Raw genomic sequence first — 16516 nt, forward strand, 5'->3', positions numbered from 1 at the left:
AAACCGTGGCTACATTTAATCACGGAGTTTTTAACCGTGGTTGAATAACTATGGTTTTATTTAAACCGTCACTAGTAGAATTTACAGCTTTTACTTCGCCACAATTTACTTCGTCAATTATTAATTGCGAAGTAATATGTAACAATACACTTCAGTAATTAGACTGCCGAAGTAAAAACATACATTTTACTTCGGATTTTAAAAAACCCGGGCTTCACTACTAATTTTGTGTCATATTTTACTTCGTCATAGTATATTTGACGAAGTAAAAAGGTAAGAAATAAAATTAATAATGATTTTTACTGAAGTAAAAAATGAACCGGATCCTTCACTTGATATTCCATTCATTCACCTTTAACTTAGTTTCTTATATCTTCTCTCGTAGATCAAAAAACCATCGCCATCGATCTCCTTTCTTCTTCAACCCTAGTGGTCGTGTGGATGGGGATCTGCCCGAGGCGGTGAAGGGTTTCTTTGATTTTGATGGGATGGTGAGTTATCGGGGCCATTTTAGGCCTATTCTGGCGGTGCAGGTGACGGAGTTGGCAGATGGAGTTTTCGTCGGATGCTCTGTCAATCACGTGTCACCGACGGGACTTCGTTCTGGAATTTCTTAAATACTTTTGCGGAGTTGAGCAGGGGGGTAAAGAGGATTTCCAGGCTGTCGGATTTCAGCTGGGACTCGGTTTTGATTTCCCCCGTCGTTCTCAAACTCGCCGACGACGGGCCTGAATTCACTTTCTCCGCGGATTCTCCCGTGAGGGAGAAGATTTTCAGGTTCAGCAGAGAATCGGTGCTGAAGTTGAAATCCAAAGTTAACGAACAGAAATGGGAAATCGACTCGTGGCGGAGCTGATGGGAAAATTCAGCAACGACACCCTCAAATTCTCGGACTGGAATAAAAGCCCGTTACCATGGCTGAGAACCGCCGTCTCAAATCCCGCAGAAATTTTATCTTTTTAATCCTTGAGCAAACATCGTTTTCTATTTCTTTGTCAAGAATCTGTATTTTTATCATTTATCTTTTTAAGAAATCATGTTTTTTTCTTCTAATTACTTTTCATTTATCTTTGCTTGACAACCAATAATCTTTTCAACCTATCATGTTTTTTTCTTCTTCACTTAATGCATATGTTGTTCAATCGATACAAGGTGCAGCTTGCTTGACAAGGATTCAGCCAACTTTGTAGCCTTGTTTGGTGTTTTTTGTTGTTGGTTTTTGACGGTTTTGAAATCTTGGTATGCAAGAATCTTGATCAGAAGTTGGTTTCTGTCGGTGGTTGGGAGGTTGAAGTGAGGATGGATCGCATTTGTTTTGGAAATTTTTTGGTGAAAATTTTGTAGGAAACTTGAGAGTAAATCGAGTAAAATCTTAAGAACAGAAAGGAGTTATGTAGATGATTACGAGTGTGTAAAACTTTTGAATTTGAATTAAATTTATTTGAAAAGTATGTGGTGTTTGGTTCAAGTCAATGTCGATTGGTTAAATTTAGGCAGAATTTGTGTTTTTGACTATGATTTTCAACGCATTTCATGCGTCAGTCCAAGGTCGTGGGCATGGGCCGGTGCCCCGGGCATGAAGCTTCCGAGTTCCTTTAAAAGCATGAAGATATGTAGGAAATAACTTCTTTTTTGATTTCAGCAACTTGTGGCTAATATCGTTGCCGCCGCTAACCTGCAAATATTGATAATTTTCTTTCATATTGGTTCTCTTTTTCATTTGAAATATATTATTGTATCCCATTGAGGATTTTTATCTTCCTTAGTTAGTTGCTGGCGGGGTTAATGTTTTGGTGAATAGTCGGTTCATTTCTAACTAAAAACTTTACATTGATTACCAATTTGATATATATCCCTCGCTTGCTATTTTTTCTATGATTTCTCTCCTCAAATTATAGGTAATCATTGTACTGCTCCCTACCAACATCAGAGAACCATTCTCAAGCTTTCCCTTCATCTCAAAGTTTCAATTTTAAGGTATGTCATAATCTATTTACGTTCTTGTTATTCTTGTTCTTTTCAACTTATGCTTAGATTTTTCATTGCTTTTCAATTTCGTGGTCTTTGGAATATCTCTACTATTGTGAACGACTAGTTACGTTGGTTAGTGGAGGCTGAACTGGTAAGCGATTGATGGTTCCATTGCTCTACTTCCACCCTTGCATGGCTGCTGCATAGGCTGAATCCTGACATTTTTGTTTTGCAATTTGAGATTTGCATTTTGATTAAAAGTGGTACTGGTTGCAGTTCTGAGCTAAATTAGGTTGTTAACCAGTCCTAATTTTTTTTTATTGAGTTCAATTGGATTTGTGTGCGACTTTTCTACTAGTGCAGGTTATTTAATATCACTAAGTTATTTGATTGGCTTTCTTTCACACCTCTCTTTCACTTTTTTATTGTAGAAAAAAGGAGGTTGGGTGTGAAACTTGTTAAGATCTTAGATGTGATTTTCTTTGTTAAAAATATATTTGGGTTCATGGAATTTTTTTATTTTCACTCACCAGTTTTGTCACTCGGTTAGGTCTGAAAAATTTATGTAAAGTTTGTAAAAATTTATGGAAAGGAATTGTGTGCTTAAAATTCGGTGGATGACTATGATTTAGGTGGTTTTCGGGGTGGAGGTAGGGAGCCTGAACAACTGGGAAACGTGGCGGAGGATATGGTACAACACGACGGGATATGATCTCGCCGTCGTGATTGGTTTTGTGGCCGTTTCTGTGTTCACTCTTTCGGTTTACCTTCTCACTGCCATCGTTAAATTTACCTTATTGATTTTGCATTTTACAAGCCTCACCACGATTTGAAGTTACAATTTTACTTGAAAGTATATATGATCCATAAAAAAGTTGGAGTTATAACTAACATTACTAATATATACAATAATAATGGATACAATTAATGAAACTTTGTTTAATATGTTTGGAAACTTACGATTTTATTTGTCACAACTATTTTGGTTAAATGATTGAGATGTAAATTTTTCAATATATACATATAGGTTTCGAAAGAACAATTCATCGAACTGGATCGAAAATCCGGCAAGTTAGATGAATAAAGCATCGAATTCCAGGAGTGAATCCTCCGATCCTCCGGCATCTGGGATGAGTCCTACGCCCCCAAATCAATCGTCGTCCAAAAGCATCACCACCATTTTGTAAGTTTTTTATTGCATATCGATTCATTATTTTTTTCACTAATTTTCTACTAAGATTCTCTCGGGTGTGTATGAACTTGGCAACTTGCTCACTTTTGTAGCATCCTGCTTTAATTCAGGCTTTTGGTGATGGGTTTACATATTCATATTTTGTCTGTCATTGAACATTATCCCCTAGAATTCAAGTATTTCTCATGTACTTGATCATGTATATGATTTTTTGATCTCTTCAACATTCACTTATTGGCTCTCTGAAAACTGGAATACATTATTTTGGAGCTGTATAATGAAGAAATAATCAAGGTTATTATTTCTTTGCTTCTACTAGTGTGATAAGAGTTTCGAAACTCTCACAAAAATATTATCACGATTCTTTTTAATTTCAATCGCTCGCATTCGCTATATTCCGTTACCATACATATAAAGGCAGCTACACCAGAAGGTGAAGAACTAATTAAATGTGGCTATTTAAATCTGTTTGATTTTGCTAGTTCAAATAACACCTCTCGTAGTATTCTTTTTATACTCAGGCATGTTTTATTTAGAGAAATTTTCTAACATAAAATCACTTTAGCCAAGTGTGTCCACAAACAATGTGGTTGTTGGGGAGGGTTGGTAGTATTCTTTTTATACTCAGGCATGTTTCTATAGATAATGCTCAAGTTTTTATACCCGTGCTTCTGTTATATTCCGAGTTTTTATCTCTTATCCATGTATTATATATCCTAATAGATTCGTTGTTTAATTGATCAGAATGATCCAAAATAAGTTTTTAAATGATCTACAACTTGTAATTTAAGAGTTGCTTGGGACTTTCAGTAAATTTTTAGATATCATAAAAGATTGCATAAAATATCTACTAAATAGAAATATATGTAAAGCGGCTAGATATTTGGATCTATCGTTCTTTATCCTTGGTTTCATACAACTCTTTTAGCTGTGGTGAAATCATTCCTTTATCAGTGCCATGCATTAATACTAGATTTTCCAATTTCCAAACGGCAATCTTCGAACTGGTACTTCTCTAGTTACGCTTTGTGGCCTCAGGGTTCCATGGTGCAGCAATAGTAAATCCGCAATCTCGGTTTCTAGCTTATTATTAATGTTTGTAAAGCTACAAAGTCTTCGATAACTATTCCCAGATGTTGATAGTTGCCCCATCATGTGCCATCTCCTTATTAATTGGTAAACTAATTTTGAGACTCTGGTACTGTTATTGCTCGCTATTTGTTTAATAATATTGGGTATTTGACTATTTTCTTTGTATCTTTGTCAATACCATTTGTTTCTTATATTTTGAATTTTTTAAAGGGTGATAACCGCTTTCATGATTTTTGCAACTTTATATGTTGGCATCACATTAACATAGCAATGCTCCTAATCATGTTGAACGTTTTAGATGTTACTTGTGTCTTTTAAAACTAATAAGGGTTGTCAAAGTCAATAATGAAATAACCTTGTCATAATGGAAATCTGATTTAAAATGTCAGGTAAAACTTCTTTTCGCTGGAGCAGAACCCAAGAAAGTTACCTCTCCCACAATCACAAATATTGATCAGGTCTAGCTATAGGCCTATACCTTTTATATTATATCGAGTGTCTGCCTCTAAATTCCAATGTGATTAAATTTGATGTATGCTGCATTCTGTTGTTTCAATTTCTCATTGTGGTGCCAATGATCTGTTGATTGATGTAGCACCGCACCTCCAAATTGAGGAGGGTTCATGGGTTGAGCCATCAATCCTCCTACCCCCATGTCAATGTAAGTCCTAAATGTGGGAGAGTTATTGCAGCATTAGTTTCACTGATATTCAAACTGTGTAAATAAAATTATTTCAATCATTTGGATTTTGTGGTAAGTCAGGGATGACTACAAGTCTTGAGAGCTTACTGCGATTCCAATAAACTTCCAACTATTGTTGTAGTGGCATCATATGACACATTTGGAGCTGCTCCAGTTAATTATTTCTTACTGAACATTTACCTTTCTTTTATTTTTTGTTTTTTTTATAGTATATGGCCTTATGCCATCTCAATGCTTACAGGCATTATCCGTTGGAAGTGATAGCAATGGAAGTGGAATTTTGGCACTTCTAAAAATAGCTATAGACCCACAAATACTTTTATTTAATTTTTCTTTAGATCTATTATGTTGAAGCTTCAAGCTTTTCATTAGCTAGCTGTTGGAATTATTTGTGAAATGACAAATATATATGTATCCTTGATAGAGTACTGTGTTTTCAATTTAGTAATATTTTAATTTAATCATCTGTTGCAATGACAACCTGTGATCAGTACCTGCATATGTCGTTACCCTTATTTGTGAACTGGCAAATATGAATCCTCGATCTTAAATTTTATTCTAATGTATTTTATTTTTTTTACATTTCAGTATTCAGGATCCATCAGGAACCAATATTACGACCAAGCTCAATTTGACGAAATTAGAAGTGAATGGAGCGAATTCGTCTACTCCTATGTAGGTTCATAAATTGGTCATATGCACGTTGGGATGCATAATACTTTTATTGATGGATATACTTTTGGATGCATAATTTTTTATTGATGGATGTACTTTTGGATGGATAATTTATCAATCTAATTAGTGTATTTTACGTTTCAGATATATATATATATATATATATATATATATATATATATATATATATATATATATATATATTAATGGTGTTATTGTATCTAATTAAAATTGTTTAATGTTGATTTAGTGATACATATATTTTTACTTCATCAATCAATGTAAAAGCCAAAGCCATATGTACTTTATTACTTCGTCAATTAATGAAACTGCTGCAGTAAGGGCATGTTTTTACTTCGCCAAGTTACATAACATTTGAAGTTAAATAGAGCATTTACTTCATCACTCAATGTAAATACCGAAGTCATATATGTTCTATTACTTCATCGTTTAATGAATCAACAGAAGTCATATATGTTCTATTACTTCGTCACTTAAGAAAACTGCCGAAGTAAAATACGCGCATTTAATTCGTCAGTCAACTTAAATGGCGAAGTTATAGATGTTATATTACTTCGTCACATAATGTAAATGCTGAAGTAAAAGGCATGCTTTTACTTCAGAACCGGTCCAATATTAAGCGAAGTAAAATGTTACCCTATGACTTCAGTAATTTCATGCCTAATACTTCGGTTATTAAGCGAAGTAAAATGGTACCTATTACTTCACGTGCATCTACTTCGGTACTTATCTATCTACGACTTCAGTTAATATGCGAAGTAAAAGGCATAAATTCTACTAGTGCGTGGCTAAAAATTAGCCACGATTTTACTAAACCGTGGTTAAATAACCACGATTATATAAAACCGTGGTTAAGTGTAGCCACGGTTTTAAATAACCGTGGTTATTTAGCCACGGTTTTTTTAAAACCGTGGTTAAAAATAACCACGGTTTTTATTATTATTATTATTATTATTATTATTATTATTATTATTATTATTATTATTATTATTATTTAATGAAAATGAATGTATTAAAACTGTAAAAAAACATTGTTAATGAATGCTCCACTGTATTTATTATTTTATTAACACAAAAAATATTGTTTTAATATCTTATTCTGATATAATTGTTATTATAACCAGGAAATTTATATTTATATATTATTGTTAAAACAATTCATTATTATATTAAATATGTTATTATATATATTTTTCGGTAAGTTGATCGTTTCCATCATTGTCAGTTGATATAGCTGTGTTACTTATTTTATATAATTATTGTCAAAGTTATTATTACAATCATTAAATTATTATGTGGAGTGTTATTTATACCTCATATAATTAATCAATTGTTAGATTAATTTACCCTTACATATACTTTTCTTAAATTATGAAATCATGATTATCTACAAAAAAACTAAATATAAAATATTTCTACATTACATTTTATTTTAAAAATTAAATAAAAATTTAATATTTTAAGAAATTTCCATACTTTTTACAACATAGAATAAAATATTTTTTATTATATACAAAAAAAATATAAAATAACAAAAAAAATTATACCGATACACATAAAATTTTGGTAATGTAACATGACAATAAAATATATATATATTTACATTATATTTTAAATCATAGAATAAATTTTTCTAAAAATTTTTTATCAATTTTTCTAATTTTTTAATTAAATTATATATTTAACATGTCGAAATATATAAAATATCGATTTTTTTTCAACTAAAATTTTTTTGTTCATGTTCAAACAACTTTTTAGAATTAATTGTTTATTGCAAAAATTTAAATTCCAATAATGAAAATAGAAAATATGAATATTTAAAATGTGTAAAATATAAATATTATTTTAAAAAATTGATATATTTGACATATTTAAATTTTTAAATATTTATAATCAAGTTAAATTAAAAAAATAAGAAGATGTGTTTTAAAAACCGAATGATCTGTATCAATTTACCAACAAATATATAAAATTCAATTGGTCAAATTAACTACTAAAATTAAATCAAATTTATTTGGCATATCAAATTTATATTTGTTAAAATATAATTTAATTAAAATTTTAAAAAATTATGATACATAAATTTTTTAGAAAACAATTATTCTAAGATTTTAAATAGTATAATTTAGATATATATCTTTTTAGATTAGAAAAATTTTGAAAGTTCAAAATTTATACGTCTCATACTATAATATATCTTGAATAAAAAATTAACCAATATTTTATGTACATCGGTATAATGTTTTAGTTATTTTAAATTTTATTTGTATATAATAAAAAATATTTTATTTGTATATTATAAAAAATATGAAATTTTTTAAAATATTAAATGTTATTGTTTTTAAATAAAAGTTTTAGTTGTTTTTTTTTTTTTGATAAAAAATTCTTTAGTTGTTAATGTAGAAATGTTTTATATTTAGTTTTTTGTTAATTAATCAAGATTTCATAATTTAAGGAATTTATATGTAATTTAAGGAAAATATGTGTAAGGAACAATTGATTAATTATATGAGGTGGAGTTTTATTAACACTTTTTAAAGTGTAAATAACACTCCCCAATTATTATTATTATTATTATTATTATTATTATTATTATTATTATTATTATTATTATTATTATTATTATTATTATTGTTATTATTATTATTAATATTATTATTATTATTATTCCAAATTTATTTAATAAAAATACATGTATTAAAATGTAAAAAAATATTGTTAATGCATGCTCCTTTGTATTTATTATTTTATGAACACAAAAAATGTTGTTGTAAAATCTTATTCTAAAACGCGCAATAAGCCGAAGTTTTGGGAATTCAAGCTGATCGTTGGATCATTGTGAGTTGGTATAGCTGTGTTATTGTAGAACTTGATATTAATTATTCGATAATTTGATATAATTAAAATATTTATTTATGTCAAATAAATTGCAAAAATATTTGTAAAAAACATATTTTAGAATATAAAAAATTAAATGACATGAAATAAATATTTGAGGTAAAATAACACACAAAAGTTATTATGGACATACATATATACATATATCTTCTTCTCTCTCCTTCACAATCTCATTCCCGCGTCCCCTTTAATATTTCCCCCAACCCTAGCCGCCTCCATCGATTCGCCGTCTCTAGCCGCCGGAAAGCTACCCTATCAGCCATCATCGAAGAACCTCGGTATCATCTTCATCGTCATCTTCCCAGTTGTTTTTCCGATCGTTCTTGTTCTTTAATTAATTTTCAAAGTTTTCCGTTGCTTCAAATGGCCGTAACTTTTCCGTCGGTGATCACTTTTCGAAAGCGAGCATAGTTTTGGATTCCTGGCGACGAGAGCTAGCTAGTGATACCTATTTTACAAGATTTCCTCATAACCTGTTCGAACCCGTTTTCGGCAGTCTTCTGTTCGCCGCCCGTTCGCCGTTGCCTACCTCTTTATAGTCTAGGAGAAGGTCGTTTATGTCGAGTTGAACTTGTTTCGAAGTTTTTGAATTATAATTTCAAACTAGGGTTTCAAAAATTAGGGGATTTCGAGTTAATTTAATTCCAATGATTGATATTTGATTTATTCGTGGTTGTAGGTACTATATTGAAGCCGATTGAAGGTATTGATTAATTTTCAGATTTTATTTGGAATAATTTCAAAATTCCAGATTTGTTAACTTGAGATTTTCGAATTTGATAGGTGTTGAACTCAATATTTGAATGTATAGACATGTTAGAATTGTTCTATATTAATCACGAATATACATGCTGCCCTAGTAAGGAATTTTACTCACTTCGATTTAATTAGTTTAGTTTATGTTGATTTTATAGCTTCATTATTGATTGTTATTCAGATTTATATTGAAGGTTATATGGATAGCATAATGCAGTAAATCATTGGCATAATAATATCTTTGTTTATTTTATGTCTAAATTTATCAAATCACGGTTCACATCGCTGCGATCGAAATGATGAAGGCAATCTTTTACAAATGGGAAGAAGAGATTGACTCAAATACTAAGTTACAGATGAGTGTAAGCTTGAAGTAAATGTAGAAGTATCTGTTGAGGCGTCAGTTAGACCATTCTTGATGGATGTGATTTACGGCTGGTCAAAGGTCAGTTGCATTTGACTGTCAGCTTACGTTTTTTTTCATCATATAGCATGTCAAACTACAACAAATGTACTGTTTAAAATTCCTGTGGACTTATCATATTGGGTATTGCCACTTGCAGATAATCATGTCATTAAATAATTATTTCAGAAGGTAGGTATCTGTGTATTTTCTCTGTTTGGGTTTTTCTCGTTAAGTTTATTGTTGCAAACAGAAATACCACCTTGCCAAAGTATCTTGCATTTCATTACTTATGCATATTGTGATTTATAGTGGAGTAAATGTCATATTTTGTGTTCTCTCGAGTAAATCATAAAAAATTTTGAAAACTAGTTGACAGTAAAAAGAAAAAAAATGTAAGGCCCGGGATTAATTGATTTAATCCGCAATATTATTTAATTTTAATTCGAGTATATTTAATTTGAGAATATTTAGAGTTTTGATTTAAATTCTAATATTCTTAAATTATTTAGGATTGAAATTGAATTAAAAAGATTTGCCGAGGACCGATTTGCAAATAATAAAGATATGAGGGGCCAAAGTGCAATTTTCAGATTTTTGACTTGGACACATGTCGTGCACAGTATTTGTACGTGTATGTATGCCTTTCTCTTCAGATTTTCGGCAGTAAACTCAGCAAGAAACGAGAACTACATATTTCTTTGCAAAGTTGATCTTCAAAGTTTGATAACTTTTGCTCCGGTTGTCCGAATTCAATTCCGAAAAGAGTTCCGGAATCCTTGCGAGAAGGGCTATCATTTGATGTAAGTTTTGATGAGATTTATGATGTTTCAAAATTATGTTATGGGGCAGAAGTAATACTTGATCATAGTGTGGTGTTTTTAAGCTTCTATAGCTTGATATATCGCAATTGAATCGAAGAACGGACAACAATTGAGTTTGCTATGCAATTACAGCTTTTATTCAATTTTATGCTTCTGATTGAGTTGATATATGATGATATTCAGCTGTTATAATATGTATATGAAGTTGATAAGAATGATAGAATGGTTGGAAATGAATTACGGTTGCCGAAATTATATCGTTAATGTCGTAGAGTCAAGAATTGAGTTGATTTGTGATATCTTTGAATTAGCTGGACATTGATGAGTGTCTTGCTGATGGTTTTGAATATATATGATGTGTTTTCAGATTAAAAAAAATAGGGGACATCGAGTTTGGAAAGTTCAGCGTCGAATCGAGAAAGAATTGGACAAGGTTTGCTTTGAAGATTAGCTTGTAAGACCTAGATTGTTTAGCAGATTTTTATTGAGCTTTGTATGTGCAGATTTTGAAGAGTTGAAGAGTTATAAACCAAGATTGAAAGGTATAAGACAACCTTTAAAGAAAGGGCTTGCACACTCAATATGAATCTATTTAGTATTCCTTTCTAAAACCACATACTTTGTGCTTCTATTGTTAATAGATGCTTATATGATTACTTACTTGAGTTAGTTCGTATTGTTGGTCTTGACTTGATGCGTTTGAGTTTGTTGTATTCATATTGGGCCAACTTTCTTTCGAGTTTTGAGGGCTGAGTTGCACAGATATAATGATAGGACGTTTGGACGTATATTGAGGAGTTTAGGTGATCGAGTTGTCCCTAACGTTTGACGGCTAGGTGATTGAGTTATCCCTTTCATTTGACGCTCAATATAGTGGACCAAAGTCCGGAAATAAGCACTCAACATCACCTCGAAGGGAGAGTAGGTGGATGGGTTGATGTGTTTCTTTCCTAGGGATCCCAAAACGAGAACCGATACCGATATGATAACCGATTTTAAATCATGCATTGCTTTTGATTTTAATAGATGAGTTTCTATTATTTGTTTAAGTTGAAATATTGCATGATTGTTTGAAGAGTTGATAGCATGTCTTGCTTGAATACAACGTTTGCAACTTGATTAATAGCATGTTGAATTAATATGCCTTTAAGTTGCCTTGAGTCCTATTTGTTGAATGATTTTAATATGCTTCAAGTTGAAGTACTTGAGTTTATGCATGTTTATGGTGTTTTATACTGGGATTAAATTCTCACCGGAGTCTCTCCGGCTATTGCCTTGTTTGTATGTGTGCATGACAATAGGTGGGACTGGAATGAGTCCAGGAAGACCATGAAGAATTGAGATCAAGAGAGAATAGAGTGGTGATCCGGGATTAGATATAGAGTTATGTTAGCTTTAAGAAAATGATCATTTTGTAGCTACCTTTACCAAGTTATGTAGAATAAAATGATCATGTTGTAGACCTTTGCCAAGACTTGTTGTACATGAATGTATGAAAGTTCCCTTGATGTAATATGATGATATTGTACCATAATCTTCCTTGCATGATATAAGAGATTAGCTTGAGCTTATCTTAGTAGATTCGTCATGATTTGTGCTATCAGCTTATATTATGTTAGGATTCATGCTAGCAATGACTTTCAAGATGGAATGTTGATAATGATGTTAGAATTTGATTATGTATAAACCTTGTATGAGGTGAAGCTAGATGAAAAATGGATGAAGGGAATCGTTTTGACAGCAAGAAACTTCTGTTTGTTTTCTGGACATTGAGCCCGCTCGATCGGGTGAATATCACCGATCGAGCGCGGCCCTTGAATTTGATAACAGAGAACTGAGCTTTTTGGCTCGCTCAATCGGAAAATTTCACCCGATCGAGCGAGACCAAAAGTTTTTCCAACCCGAGAGCAGGGCTCAGGGGCTCGCTCGATCGGGTGAATTTACCCGATCGAGCGAGGTGCAACATTAAAAAAAAAAATTAGTCTTTGATGCTTGGCTTTTATCTATGAATCTTATATTAATTGTGTTGAAATGAGAGATTAGTTCCCAGGTCGCCACAAAAAAAATCGATATTGGTTATTTTTTCTTGCTCGTGATATATATGGTTATTTTTGAAATTCCAATAGGTCATCAAGATGAAAATGTTCTTGTTTACTAGCAAGATATGTAAGCACTTGGATTTTGAATCATCACTTGGTATTTTTGAATGAGTGGACTGATTTTTACTGAATTATAGTTGATGTGGTTAAAGTTGATTTGTTAAGGTTTAGTTCAGCATGTCAGAAATATGTTAGCTTATAGTTATGCAGTTTAGATCGAGTTTTTAGCCCTTCATTTTGGTGATGTATTTGTAATTTTTGTTTCATTGACTGACTTTCTAATATAGATTGACTGGGACATTCAGTGGGTATTCGATTGAAGGTATTTCATATTTTCAAATTTTTTCGGAGCATAATTTCGAATTTCTAGAATATTTGAATTGAGATTTTTGAATTTTAGTTGCTGATTATATTCATTTTTTTTGGATGATGCAGAGGAGAATAATTCCACGTAGGATTTGTGGTTATATGCTTAATGCCAGTGGTTTAAAAGTTACTACCTGTGTTGTTTTATGGAAAGATTGGAGATTTTAGATTTATTGTAAAGTAGTACTAATTTCTATATATTTTGCTCATTAAAATTATGTCTATTGGTTTGAATTCTTTTTTTATGAGTTAGAATTAAATTTTGACTGGTTATGAGTATGCGTATGCCGCCTAGGAATATTGGTTTTAATTAATAGAGTATGTGACAAATGAAATTCTTTTGTAAACTAGCCAAAGTTTCCATGCCTCGAATGTTTGGTTCCCATGCTCGATATTCCTTTTGTTCTTGCATTCATGAACATTGTCTTCCTTTGTGCTCTGTGCATATTTCCCTTAAGTTTGCTTCTTTATTTCGTAAGTATGTAGTTTTTCTTTGGCTGCGAGGATAGTAGACGAGTTCTTGTTGAAGAAGAAAGCTGTAGGCAATGGACTTTACTCATATGAGTTCAAAGACCGGTTTTTATAAAAACCGTGGTTTGAACATTTTGGATTCATGAATACGCTTTGAATATGTTTATGAATTATTTTTTGAATGATAGGTATTTTCAGCGATTTCGGAATAGGAGAAGTTAACCATGAGTCCATGAGTTTCATTTCATTATATTTATTTGGCTACAAATGCAATTATAATTTTTGGTCGTCATCGTTCGATTTCAGCCTGTTATTCTCTTAGGATTTTCAGAGTATTTTGGATTATTTAAGGTATGTATGGTTTTGATGGTGTGGGCCCTATGCACCTATGAGTTTATTGTTTATGGTTTTTCGGTTAGAACTTCAAGTTCGAGCTTAAGTTGTATTCTTTTCTTTTGGTTCCAGGATATCTGCCAGAGTTCCTCTTGGTTTTATGTATTCTATTTTCTTTATTGAATCTTGAGTTTAATTCATTTGTATTGTCATTCATTTGCCAATTTGAAGATAATTCTATTTATTTTTTTTGTGTTCTCAGTGACCTAGCATATATGTTCGTTGTATATCTGAGTTGGATTCGAAGCTCTTTGGATCTGTAGTCATGCCCGTAGTAGCTTCATCTATTTACTTCCTCAATTTTTATGGCAATGTCCTCGTCAATCGTCTCTATTGTGACGATGTTGGGTTAGGCCTTAAGAATTTGTGATCTCCATGCCGCCTTCCTTCGCACGTTCATGTATTTATTATATGCTTAATAATTTGGGTATTCTGTTTTTGTGTTATGAGATTGAAGTGAGCTGCGGTGAGGTATATGCCTTATTGGTTGAGTAAATTGTTGATTTTGAGATTCATTGTTTGATGTTTTTTTTTATATTGAGCAGCGACAATAAGTTTAGGATCAACACCTATTCTCATACTCGAGTTGTAAGTATTTTCAGAGCATTTGTGGTGTTTTTCACGGAGCTAGCTTCAGATTCTTTTTACGGGTTTCTTTATTTAATTTTGGAAAGAGTTAGTGTATAATATGTTCATGTTGTTTTAGCTAGTATTTGGATTTTTAATTGTTAAATGATATAATTTATATATGTTTTAGTGTTTGTTGTGGTATTAATTTTATTGGTTTCTATATTTTTTAATCTTTCGTGGCTAATTTAGCCACAGTTTTTTTAATACCGTGGTTAAATTAACCACGGTTTTTGCATAAAACCGTGGTTAAATTAACCATGGTTTGATTAAAACCGTGGTTAAATTAGCCACGGTTTTTTTAATAACCGTGGTAATATTAACCACGGTTTGATTAAAACCGTGGCTAAATTAGCCACAGTTTTTTTATTTCGTGGTTAAAATAGCCACGGCTTTTAAAAAAACCGTGGCTAATTTAGCCACGGTTTTGTATAAAACCGTGGTTAAATTTAGCCACGGTTTTAAACCGTGGCTAAATTTAACAATAAACCGTGGCTAAATTTAACAACGGTAGATTTAACCACGGTTTCAAAAACCGTGGCTAAAACCGTGGGTAAATCAATTTAACCACGGTTTTGGCCGTGGCTAAACTCAAAGTTTTTTTGTAGTGAATATATCAAATTTTTCTTACTTTGAATTTTGCAGTTGTACAGCTCTTGCTATGATGGGTTTGTGAGGGTATTGAATATTGAGAAATAGGTATATATTTTTAACCTTTTTATTGATTAGTTGTTATGCTCATGACTTTTAGTTATTGATCTATGGATTTTTTCTATCTTGATTTGTATGTTAATCGAGTGAGATTGTTTGCTGGAATCGGGGAAATATGGAGTTTATTCTGTTGATGATGCATTAGGATTTTTTTGGGCAGAGATTAGAAAAGATTGGTGTTGCAATGAACAAGCTGTTTTCAAAGCTGCTTACTCGCCATTCGTACTATCAGCAAGGTAGCAAGATTGAAGATTGTGAAACGAGGATTTCAAGTTTATCAAGATTAGTTCATAGCTCTATTTTCTAGTATGCATTGAATTAAAATTCGAATTTTGAGTGATTTGTAACACTGAAAATTCTATATTAAATTTTATTTTCAAAATTATAAATTTTGATTGATTTATAATATTGAAAATTTGTATATTAAATTTTTTTCTTTTTTAATTGAGAAACGACAACGGATTTAACCTGTTGCAAAATCTTTGTCGTATGTCTCCAAAGACAACGGATTTAAACTGTTGCAAAACCGTTGTCGTAAGCCTCAAAAGACAACGGATTTAAACTGTTGCAGAACCGTTATCGTATGCTTACAAAAACAACGAATATAAACCGTTGCAAAATCATAGTGGTATGTCTCCAAAGACAACGGATATAAACTGTTGTCGTGGGGCATGTTTTTTACAACACCGACAATTACAACGGTATTAACACCCTCTACGACAACGAATAAAATCCGTTGTCATTTTTCATTTTTCTTTACCAACTCCATTCTCTGAAATCAGAATTGATATCCTTTAGTTCCCTTTGGATAACCAAGGAAGATAGATTTCTTAGCTCTTGGTTGAAGCTTTCCTTCATTCACATGTATATAAGCAGTACATCCAAACACTCTCAGTTATTGATAATCCCCTTGCTTCCTTGATCAGACATGAATAGGTGTTCTGAACTCCAAAGCTGCAAAGGGGCCTCTATTTATGAGATAGCATGTTGTAGTTGCAGCTTCTCCCCAAAAGCGTGAAGGAAGTTTTGCATTTGAGAGCATACACCTCACTCGTTCTAACAAGGTTTGATTCATTATTTTAGGAAGTCCATTTTGTTTTGGAGTGTGTCTCACTATCAAGTGCCTTTCTATGTCACTTTTCTTGCATAGATCATTGAACTGATGGTTGAGGTACTCCAAACCATTATCATTCCTCAACCTCTTAATTCATTCGCCTGTATGGTTTTCAACCAGAGTTTTACACTCCATGAATTTCTTCTAGGCTTCATTCTTATGCTTCATTGTGTACAACCATACCCTTCTAGAGTAATCAT

The 16516-nt window shown here is 31.9% G+C and overlaps 1 long non-coding RNA gene across 5 annotated transcripts; it reads left to right on the forward strand.

Moving 5' to 3' along the window:
* Positions 1–359: 359 nt before the first annotated feature.
* Positions 360–5710, forward strand: LOC140891891 (uncharacterized). 5 transcript variants are annotated; one of them, XR_012152651.1, is made up of 4 exons: positions 360–1977; positions 2999–3154; positions 4645–5111; positions 5547–5710. It is a non-coding gene; the product is annotated as an uncharacterized lncRNA (long non-coding RNA). The 5 variants fall into 5 exon arrangements; XR_012152652.1 differs by lacking the exon at positions 5547–5710 and adding an exon at positions 5200–5495; XR_012152654.1 differs by lacking the exon at positions 5547–5710 and having other exon boundaries at positions 4645–4916; positions 5019–5495.
* Positions 5711–16516: the final 10806 nt, after the last annotated feature.

This window comes from Henckelia pumila, chromosome 3 (assembly GCF_033568475.1).
Source record: "Henckelia pumila isolate YLH828 chromosome 3, ASM3356847v2, whole genome shotgun sequence".
NCBI lineage: Eukaryota > Viridiplantae > Streptophyta > Magnoliopsida > Lamiales > Gesneriaceae > Henckelia > Henckelia pumila.